The following is a 12407-nucleotide window of genomic DNA, read 5'->3' as shown; positions in this document are numbered from 1 at the left end:
GATTGGACTACTATTAGACATATTTTTGTGAATGGTGCTACTGTTCACAGATTGGACTACTATTGGACATATTGTTGTCAATGGTGCTGCTGCTCACAGATTGGACTACTATTGACATATTGTTGTGAATGGTGCTGTTGCTCACAGACTGGACTACTATTGGACATATTGTTGTGAATGGTGCTGCTGCTCCCAGATTGGACTAATATTGAACATATTGTTGTTAATGATGCTGCTGCTCACAGATTCGACTGCTATTAGACATATTGTTGTGAATGGTGCTGCTGTTCACAGATTGGACTACTATTGGACATATTGTTGTGACTGCTGCTGTTGCTCACAGATTGGACTAATATTGAACATATTGTTGTGAATGGTGCTGCTGTTCACAGATTGGACTAATATTGGACATATTGTTGTGAATGGTGCTGTTGCTCACAGATTGGACTACTATTGGACATATTGTTGTGAATGGTGCTGCTGCTCACAGATTGGGCTACTATTGTACTATTGGACATATTGTTGTGAATCGTGCTGCTGTTCACAGATTGGACTAATATTCGACATATTGTTGTGAATGGTGCTGCTGTTCACAGATTGGACTACTATTAGACATATTTTTGTGACTGCTGCTGTTGCTCACAGATTGGACTAATATTGAACATATTGTTGTGAATGGTGCTGCTGTTCACAGATTGGACTAATATTGGATATATTTTTGTGAATGGTGCTGCTGCTCACAGACTGGACGATTATTAGACATAATGTTGTGAATGGTGCTGCTGCTCACAGATTGGACTACTATTGGACATAATGTTGTGAATGTTGCTGCTGCTCACAGACTGGACGATTATTAGACATATTGTTGTGAATGATGCTGTTGCTCACAGATTGGACTAATATTGGACATATTGTTGTGAAAGATGCTGTTGCTCACAGATTGGACTACTTTTGGACATATTGTTGTGAATGGTGCTGCTGTTCACAGATTGGACTACTATTAGACATATTGTTGTGAATGGTGCTGCTGTTCACAGATTGGACTACTATTGGACATATTGTTGTGAATGGTGCTGCTGCTCACAGATTGGACTACTATTGGACATATTGTTGTGAATGGTGCTGCTGTTCACGGATTGGACTACTATTGGTCATATTGTTGTGAATGCTGCTGCTGCTCACAGATTGGACTACTATTAAACATGTTGTTGTGAATGGTTCTGATGCTCACAGATTGGACTACTATTGGACATATTGTTGTGAATGGCGCTGCTGTTCACAGATTGGACTACTATTTGACATATTGTTGTGAATGGTGAAGCTGTTCCCAGATTGGACTATGATTGGACATATTTTTGTGAATGTTGCTGCTGTTCACAGATTGGACTACTATTGGACATATTGTTGTGAATGGTGCTGCTGCTCACAGATTGGACTACTATTGAACATATTGTTGTGAATGGTGCTGCTGTTCACAGATTGGACTTCTATTGGACATATTGTTGTGAATGGCGCTGCTGTTCACAGATTGGACTACTATTTGACATATTGTTGTGAATGGTGAAGCTGTTCCCAGATTGGACTATGATTGGACATATTTTTGTGAATGTTGCTGCTGTTCACAGATTGGACTACTATTGGACATATTGTTGTGAATTGTGCTGCTGCTCACAGATTGGGCTACTATTGTACTATTGGACATATTGTTGTGAATCGTGCTGCTATTCACAGATTGGACTAATATTCGACATATTGTTGTGAATGGTGCTGCTGTTCACAGATTGGACTACTATTAGACATATTTTTGTGAATGGTGCTACTGTTCACAGATTGGACTACTATTGGACATATTGTTGTCAATGGTGCTGCTGCTCACAGATTGGACTACTATTGACATATTGTTGTGAATGGTGCTGTTGCTCACAGACTGGACTACTATTGGACATATTGTTGTGAATGGTGCTGCTGCTCCCAGATTGGACTAATATTGAACATATTGTTGTTAATGATGCTGCTGCTCACAGATTCGACTGCTATTAGACATATTGTTGTGAATGGTGCTGCTGTTCACAGATTGGACTACTATTGGACATATTGTTGTGACTGCTGCTGTTGCTCACAGATTGGACTAATATTGAACATATTGTTGTGAATGGTGCTGCTGTTCACAGATTGGACTAATATTGGACATATTGTTGTGAATGGTGCTGTTGCTCACAGTTTGGATACCATTAGACATATTGTTGTGAATGTTGCTGCTGCTCACAGATTGGACTTCTATTGGACATATTGTTGTGGATGGTGTTGCTGCTCACAGATTGGACAACTACTAGACATATTGTTGTGAATGGTGCTGCTGTTCACAGATTGGACTACTATTGGACATATTGTTGTGAATGGTGCTGCTGTTCACAGACTGGACTACTATTGGACATATTGTTGTGAATGGTGCTGTTGCTCACAGATTGGACTAATATTGGACATATTGTTGTGAATGATGCTGCTGCTCACAGATTGGACTACTATTGGACATATTGTTGTGAATGGTGCTGCTGCTCCCAGATTGTACTAATATTGAACATATTGTTGTTAATGATGCTGCTGCTCACAGATTCGACTACTATTAGACATATTGTTGTGAATGCTGCTGCTGTTCACAGATTGGACTACTATTGGACATATTGTTGTGACTGCTGCTGTTGCTCACAGATTGGACTAATATTGAACATATTGTTGTGAATGGTGCTGCTGTTCACAGATTGGACTAATATTGGACATATTGTTGTGAATGGTGCTGTTGCTCACAGATTGGACTACTATTGGACATATTGTTGTGAATGGTGCTGCTGCTCACAGATTGGGCTACTATTGTACTATTGGACATATTGTTGTGAATCGTGCTGCTGTTCACAGATTGGACTAATATTCGACATATTGTTGTGAATGGTGCTGCTGTTCACAGATTGGACTACTATTAGACATATTTTTGTGAATGGTGCTACTGTTCACAGATTGGACTACTATTGGACATATTGTTGTCAATGGTGCTGCTGCTCACAGATTGGACTACTATTGACATATTGTTGTGAATGGTGCTGTTGCTCACAGACTGGACTACTATTGGACATATTGTTGTGAATGGTGCTGCTGCTCCCAGATTGGACTAATATTGAACATATTGTTGTTAATGATGCTGCTGCTCACAGATTCGACTACTATTAGACATATTGTTGTGAATGGTGCTGCTGTTCACAGATTGGACTACTATTGGACATATTGTTGTGACTGCTGCTGTTGCTCACAGATTGGACTAATATTGAACATATTGTTGTGAATGGTGCTGCTGTTCACAGATTGGACTAATATTGGACATATTGTTGTGAATGGTGCTGTTGCTCACAGTTTGGATACCATTAGACATATTGTTGTGAATGTTGCTGCTGCTCACAGATTGAACTTCTATTGGACATATTGTTGTGGATGGTGTTGCTGCTCACAGATTGGACTACTACTAGACATATTGTTGTGAATGGTGCTGCTGTTCACAGATTGGACTACTATTGGACATATTGTTGTGAATGGTGCTGCTGTTCACAGACTGGACTACTATTGGACATATTGTTGTGAATGGTGCTGCTGTTCACATATTGGCCAACTATCAGACATATTGTTGTGAATGGTGCTGCTGCTCACAGATTGGACTACTATTGGACATATTGTTGTGAATGGTGCTGCTGTTCACAGATTGGACTACTATTGGACATATTGTTGTGAATGGTGCTGCTGCTCACAGATTGGACTACTATTGGACATATTGTTGTGAATGGTGCTGCTGTTCACAGATTGGACTGCTATTGGACATATTGTTGTGAATGGTGCTGCTGCTCACAGATTGGACTACTATTGGACATATTGTCGTGAATGGTGCTGCTGTTCACAGATTGGACTACTATTGGACATATTGTTGTGAATGGTGCTGCTGTTCACAGACTGGACTACTATTGGACATATTGTTGTGAATAATGCTGCTGGTCTCATATTGGCCAACTATTAGACATATTGTTGTGAATGGTGCTGCTGCTCACAGATTGGACTACTTTTGGACATATTGTTGTGAATGGTGCTGCTGTTCACAGATTGGACTACTATTGGACATATTGTTGTGAATGGTGCTGCTGTTCACAGATTTGACTACCATTGAACATATTGTTGTGAATGGTGCTGCTGCTCACAGATTGGCCTACAATTGAACATATTGTTGTGAATGGTGCTGCTGTTCACAGATTGGACTACTATTGAACACATTGTTGTCAATGTTGCTGCTGCTCACAGACTGGACTACGATTCGACATATTGTTATGAATGGTGCTGCTGTTCACAGATTGGACTGCTATTGGAGATATTGTTGTGAATGGTGCTGCTGCTCACAGATTGGCCTACTATTGGACATATTGTTGTGAATGGTGAAGCTGTACACAGATTGGACTATGATTGGACATATTGTTGTGAATGGTGCTGCTGTTCACAGATTGGACTACTATTGGACATATTGTTGTGAATGGTGCTGCTGCTCACAGATTGGACTACTATTGGACATATTGTTGTGAATGGTGCTGTTGCTCACAGATTGGACTAATATTGGACATATTGTTGTGAAAGATGCTGTTGCTCACAGATTGGACTACTATTGGACATATTGTTGTGAATGGTGCTGCTGTTCACAGATTGGACTACTATTTGACATATTGTTGTGAATGGTGCTGCTGTTCACAGATTGGACTGCTATTGGACATATTGTTGTGAATGGTGCTGCTGTTCACAGATTGGACTACGATTGGACATATTGTTGTGAATGGTTCTGATGCTCACAGATTGGACTACTATTGGACATATTGTTGTGAATGGTGAAGCTGTACACAGATTGGACTATGATTGGACATATTGTTGTGTATGGTGCTGCTGTTCACAGATTGGACTACTATTGGACATATTGTTGTGAATGGTGCTGCTGCTCACAGATTGGACTACTATTGGACATATTGTTGTGAATGGTGCTGTTGCTCACAGATTGGACTAATATTGGACATATTGTTGTGAAAGATGCTGTTGCTCACAGATTGGACTACTATTGGACATATTGTTGTGAATGGTGCTGCTGTTCACAGATTGGACTACTATTTGACATATTGTTGTGAATGGTGCTGCTGTTCACAGATTGGACTACTATTGGACATATTGTTGTGAATGGTGCTGCTGTTCACAGATTGGACTACGATTGGACATATTGTTGTGAATGGTTCTGATGCTCACAGATTGGACTACTATTGGACATATTGTTGTGAATGGTGAAGCTGTACACAGATTGGACTATGATTGGACATATTGTTGTGAATGGTGCTGCTGTTCACAGATTGGACTACTATTGGACATATTGTTGTGAATGGTGCTGCTGCTCACAGATTGGACTACTATTGGACATATTGTTGTGAATGGTGCTGCTGTTCACAGATTGGACTACTATTGGACATATTGTAGTGAATGGTGCTGCTGCTCACAGATTGGACTACTATTGGACATATTGCTGTGAATGGTGCTGCTGCTCACAGATTGGACTACTATGAAAAATATTGTTGTGAATGGTGCTGCTGTTCACAGATTGGATTACTATTGGTCATATTGTTGTGAATGGTGCTGCTGTTCACAGATAGGACTAATATTGGACATATTGTTGTGAATGGTGCTGCTGTTCACAGATTGGACTACAATTGGACATATTGTTGCGAATGGTGCTGCTGCTCACAGATTGGACTACTATTGGACATATTGTTGTGAATGGTGCTGTTGCTCACAGATTGGACTAATATTGGACATATTGTTGTGATTGGTGCTGCTGTTCACAGATTGGACTACTATTGGACATATTGTTGTGAATGGTGCTGCTGTTCACAGATTGGACAACTATTGGACATATTGTTGTGAATGGTGCTGCTGTTCACAGATTGGACAACTATTGGACATATTGTTGTGAATGGTGAAGCTGTTCCCAGATTGGACTATGATTGGACATATTTTTGTGAATGGTGCTGCTGTTCACAGATTGGACTACTATTGGACATATTGTTGTGAATGGTGCTGCTGCTCACAGATTGGACTACTATTGAACATATTGTTGTGAATGGTGCTGCTGTTCACAGATTGGACGACTATTGGACATATTGTTGTGAATGGTGCTGCTGCTCACAGATTGGACTACTATTGGACATATTGTTGTGAATGGTGCTGTTGCTCACAGATTGGACTAATATTGGACATATTGTTGTGAATGATGCTGCTGCTCACAGATTGGATTACTATTGGACATATTGTTGTGAATGGTGCTGCTGCTCCCAGATTGGACTAATATTGAACATATTGTTGTTAATGATGCTGCTGCTCACAGATTCGACTACTATTAGACATATTGTTGTGAATGGTGCTGCTGTTCACAGATTGGATACAATTAGACATATTGTTGTGAATGTTGCTGCTGCTCACAGATTGGACTTCTATTGGACATATTGTTGTGGATGGTGTTGCTGCTCACAGATTGGACCACTGTTGGACATATTATTGTGAATGGTGCTGCTTCTCACAGATTGGACTACGATTGGACATATTGTTGTGAATGGTGCTGCTGCTCACAGATTGGGCTACTATTGTACTATTGGACATATTGTTGTGAATCGTGCTGCTGTTCACAGATTGGACTAATATTCGACATATTGTTGTGAATGGTGCTGCTGTTCACAGATTGGACTACTATTAGACATAATGTTGTGAATGGTGCTGCTGTTCACAGATTGGACTACTATTGGACATATTGTTGTGAATGGTGCTGCTGTTCACAGATTGGACTACTATTGGACATATTGTTGTGAGTGGTGCTGCTGCTCACAGATTGGACTACTATTGGACATATTGTTGTGAATGGTGCTGCTGTTCACAGATTGGACTACCATTGGACATATTGTTGTGAATGGTGCTGCTGTTCACAGACTGGACTACTATTGGACATATTGTTGTGAATGGTGCTGCTGTTCACATATTGGCCAACTATCAGACATATTGTTGTGAATGGTGCTGTTGCTCACAGTTTGGATACTATTAGACATATTGTTGTGAATGTTGCTGCTGCTCACAGATTGGCCTTCTATTGGACATATTGTTGTGGATGGTGTTGCTGCTCACAGATTGGACCACTGTAGGACATATTATTGTGAATGGTGCTGCTTCTCACAGATTGGACTACTATTGGACATATTGTTGTGAATGGTGCTGCTGCTCACAGATTGGGCTACTATTGTACTATTGGACATATTGTTGTGAATCGTGCTGCTGTTCACAGATTGGACTAATATTCGACATATTGTTGTGAATGGTGCTGCTGTTCACAGATTGGACTTCTATTAGACATATTTTTGTGAATGGTGCTGCTTTTCACAGATTGGACTACTATTGGACATATTGTTGTCAATGGTGCTGCTGCTCACAGATTGGACTACTATTGACATATTGTTGTGAATGGTGCTGTTGCTCACAGACTGGACTACTATTGGACATATTGTTGTGAATGGTGCTGCTGTTCACAGATTGGACTACTGTTGGACATATTGTTGTGAATGGTGCTGCTGCTCACAGATTGGACTACTATTGGACATATTGTTGTGAATGGTGCTGCTGTTCACAGATTGGACTACTATTGGACATATTGTCGTGAATGGTGCTGCTGTTCACAGATTGGACTACTATTGGACATATTGTTGTGAATTGTGCTGCTGTTCACAGACTGGACTACTATTGGACATATTGTTGTGAATGATGCTGCTGTTCTCATATTGGCCAACTATTAGACATATTGTTGTGAATGGTGCTGCTGCTCACAGATTGGACTACTATTGGACATATTGTTGTGAATGGTGCTGCTGTTCACAGATTGGACTACTATTGGACATATTGTTGTGAATGGTGCTGCTGTTCACAGATTTGACTACCATTGAACATATTGTTGTGAATGGTGCTGCTGCTCACAGATTGGCCTACAATTGAACATATTGATGTGAATGGTGCTGCTGTTCACAGATTGGACTACTATTGAACACATTGTTGTGAATGTTGCTGCTGCTCACAGACTGGACTACTATTCGACATATTGTTATGAATGGTGCTGTTGTTCACAGATTGGACTGCTATTGGAGATATTGTTGTGAATGGTGCTGCTGCTCACAGATTGGCCTACTATTGGACATATTGTTGTGAATGGTGAAGCTGTACACAGATTGGACTATGATTGGACATATTGTTGTGAATGGTGCTGCTTTTCACAGATTGGACTACTATTGGACATATTGTTGTGAATGGTGCTGCTGCTCACAGATTGGACTACTATTGGACATATTGTTGTGAATGGTGCTGTTGCTCACAGATTGGACTAATATTGGACATATTGTTGTGAAAGATGCTGTTGCTCACAGATTGGACTACTATTGGACATATTGTTGTGAATGGTGCTGCTGTTCACAGATTGGACTACTATTTGACATATTGTTGTGAATGGTGCTGCTGTTCACAGATTGGACTACTATTGGACATATTGTTGTGAATGGTGCTGCTGTTCACAGATTGGACTACGATTGGACATATTGTTGTGAATGGTGCTGCTGTTCACAGATTGGACTACTATTAGACATATTGTTGTGAATGGTTCTGATGCTCACAGATTGGACTACTATTGGACATATTGTTGTGAATGGTGAAGCTGTACACAGATTGGACTATGATTGGACATATTGTTGTGAATGGTGCTGCTGTTCACAGATTGGACTACTATTGGACATATTGTTGTGAATGGTGCTGCTGCTCACAGATTGGACTACTATTGGACATATTGTTGTGAATGGTGCTGCTGTTCACAGATTGGACTACTATTGGACATATTGTAGTGAATGGTGCTGCTGCTCACAGATTGGACTACTATTGGACATATTGCTGTGAATGGTGCTGCTGCTCACAGATTGGACTACTATGAAACATATTGTTGTGAATGGTGCTGCTGTTCACAGATTGGATTACTATTGGTCATATTGTTGTGAATGGTGCTGCTGTTCACAGATAGGACTAATATTGGACATATTGTTGTGAATGGTGCTGCTGTTCACAGATTGGACTACAATTGGACATATTGTTGCGAATGGTGCTGCTGCTCACAGATTGGACTACTATTGGACATATTGTTGTGAATGGTGCTGTTGCTCACAGATTGGACTAATATTGGACATATTTTTGTGAATGATGCTGCAGCTCACAGATTCGACTACTATTAGACATATTGTTGTGAATGGAGCTGCTGTTCACAGATTGGACTACTATTGGACATATTGTTGTGAATGGTGCTGCTGCTCACAGATTGGACTACTATTGGACATATTGTTGTGAATGGTGCTGCTGTTCACAGATTGGACTACTATTGGACATATTGTCGTGAATGGTGCTGCTGTTCACAGATTGGACTACTTTGGACATATTGTTGTGAATTGTGCTGCTGTTCACAGACTGGACTACTATTGGACATATTGTTGTGAATGATGCTGCTGTTCTCATATTGGCCAACTATTAGACATATTGTTGTGAATGGTGCTGCTGCTCACAGATTGGACTACTATTGGACATATTGTTGTGAATGGTGCTGCTGTTCACAGATTGGACTACTATTGGACATATTGTTGTGAATGGTGCTGCTGTTCACAGATTTGACTACCATTGAACATATTGTTGTGAATGGTGCTGCTGCTCACAGATTGGCCTACAATTGAACATATTGTTGTGAATGGTGCTGCTGTTCACAGATTGGACTACTATTGAACACATTGTTGTGAATGTTGCTGCTGCTCACAGACTGGACTACTATTCGACATATTGTTATGAATGGTGCTGTTGTTCACAGATTGGACTGCTATTGGAGATATTGTTGTGAATGGTGCTGCTGCTCACAGATTGGCCTACTATTGCACATGTTGTTGTGAATGGTGAAGCTGTACACAGATTGGACTCTGATTGGACATATTGTTATGAATGGTGCTGCTGTTCACAGATTGGACTACTATTGGACATATTGTTGTGAATGGTGCTGCTGCTCACAGATTGGACTACTATTGGACATATTGTTGTGAATGGTGCTGTTGCTCACAGATTGGACTAATATTGGACATATTGTTGTGAAAGATGCTGTTGCTCACAGATTGGACTACTATTGGACATATTGTTGTGAATGGTGCTGCTGTTCACAGATTGGACTACTATTTGACATATTGTTGTGAATGGTGCTGCTGTTCACAGATTGGACTACAATTGGACATATTGTTGTGAATGGTGCTGCTGTTCACAGATTGGACTACGATTGGACATATTGTTGTGAATGGTGCTGCTGTTCACAGATTGGACTACTATTAGACATATTGTTGTGAATGGTTCTGATGCTCACAGATTGGACTACTATTGGACATATTGTTGTGAATGGTGAAGCTGTACACAGATTGGACTATGATTGGACATATTGTTGTGAATGGTGCTGCTGTTCACAGATTGGACTACTATTGGACATATTGTTGTGAATGGTGCTGCTGCTCACAGATTGGACTACTATTGGACATATTGTTGTGAATGGTGCTGCTGTTCACAGATTGGACTACTATTGGACATATTGTAGTGAATGGTGCTGCTGCTCACAGATTGGACTACTATTGGACATATTGCTGTGAATGGTGCTGCTGCTCACAGATTGGACTACTATGAAACATATTGTTGTGAATGGTGCTGCTGTTCACAGATTGGATTACTATTGGTCATATTGTTGTGAATGGTGCTGCTGTTCACAGATAGGACTAATATTGGACATATTGTTGTGAATGGTGCTGCTGTTCACAGATTGGACTACAATTGGACATATTGTTGCGAATGGTGCTGCTGCTCACAGATTGGACTACTATTGGACATATTGTTGTGAATGGTGCTGTTGCTCACAGATTGGACTAATATTGGACATATTTTTGTGAATGATGCTGCTGCTCACAGATTCGACTACTATTAGACATATTGTTGTGAATGGAGCTGCTGTTCACAGATTGGACTACTATTGAACATATTGTTGTGATTGGTGCTGCTGTTCACAGATTGGACTACTATTGGACATATTGTTGTGAATGGTGCTGCTGTTCACAGATTGGACAACTATTGGACATATTATTGTGAATGGTGCTGCTGTTCACAGATTGGACAACTATTGGACATATTGTTGTGAATGGTGAAGCTGTTCCCAGATTGGACTATGATTGGACATATTTTTGTGAATGGTGCTGCTTTTCACAGATTGGACTATTTTGGACATATTGTTGTGAATGGTGCTGCTGCTCACAGATTGGACTACTATTGAACATATTGTTGTGAATGGTGCTGCTGTTCACAGATTGGACGACTATTGGACATATTGTTGTGAATGGTGCTGCTGCTCACAGATTGGACTACTATTGGACATATTGTTGTGAATGCTGCTGTTGCTCACAGATTGGACTAATATTGGACATATTGTTGTGAATGATGCTGCTGCTCACAGATTGGACTACTATTGGACATATTGTTGTGAATGGTGCTGCTGCTCCCAGATTGGACAAATATTGAACATATTGTTGTTAATGATGCTGCTGCTCACAGATTCGACTACTATTAGACATATTGTTGTGAATGGTGCTGCTGTTCACAGATTGGACTACTATTGGACATATTGTTGTGAATGGTGCTGTTGCTCACAGTTTGGATACTATTAGACATATTGTTGTGAATGTTGCTGCTGCTCACAGATTGGACTTCTATTGGACATATTGTTGTGGATGGTGTTGCTGCTCACAGATTGGACCACTGTTGGACATATTATTGTGAATGGTGCTGCTTCTCACAGATTGGACTACTATTGGACATATTGTTGTGAATGGTGCTGCTGCTCACAGATTGGGCTACTATTGTACTATTGGACATATTGTTGTGAATCGTGCTGCTGTTCACAGATTGGACTAATATTCGACATATTGTTGTGAATGGTGCTGCTGTTCACAGATTGGACTACTATTAGACATAATGTTGTGAATGGTGCTGCTGTTCACAGATTGGACTACTATTGGACATATTGTTGTGAATGGTGCTGCTGCTCACAGATTGGACTACTATTGGACATATTGTTGTGAATGGTGCTGCTGTTCACAGATTGGACTACTATTGGACATATTGTTGTGAATGGTGCTGCTGTTCACAGACTGGACTACTATTGGACATATTGTTGTGAATGGTGCTGCTGTTCACATATTGGCCAACTATCAGACAGA

This window comes from Pristiophorus japonicus, unplaced genomic scaffold (assembly GCF_044704955.1).
Source record: "Pristiophorus japonicus isolate sPriJap1 unplaced genomic scaffold, sPriJap1.hap1 HAP1_SCAFFOLD_62, whole genome shotgun sequence".
NCBI lineage: Eukaryota > Metazoa > Chordata > Chondrichthyes > Pristiophoridae > Pristiophorus > Pristiophorus japonicus.
Note: the sequence above shows the minus strand (reverse complement) of the source record.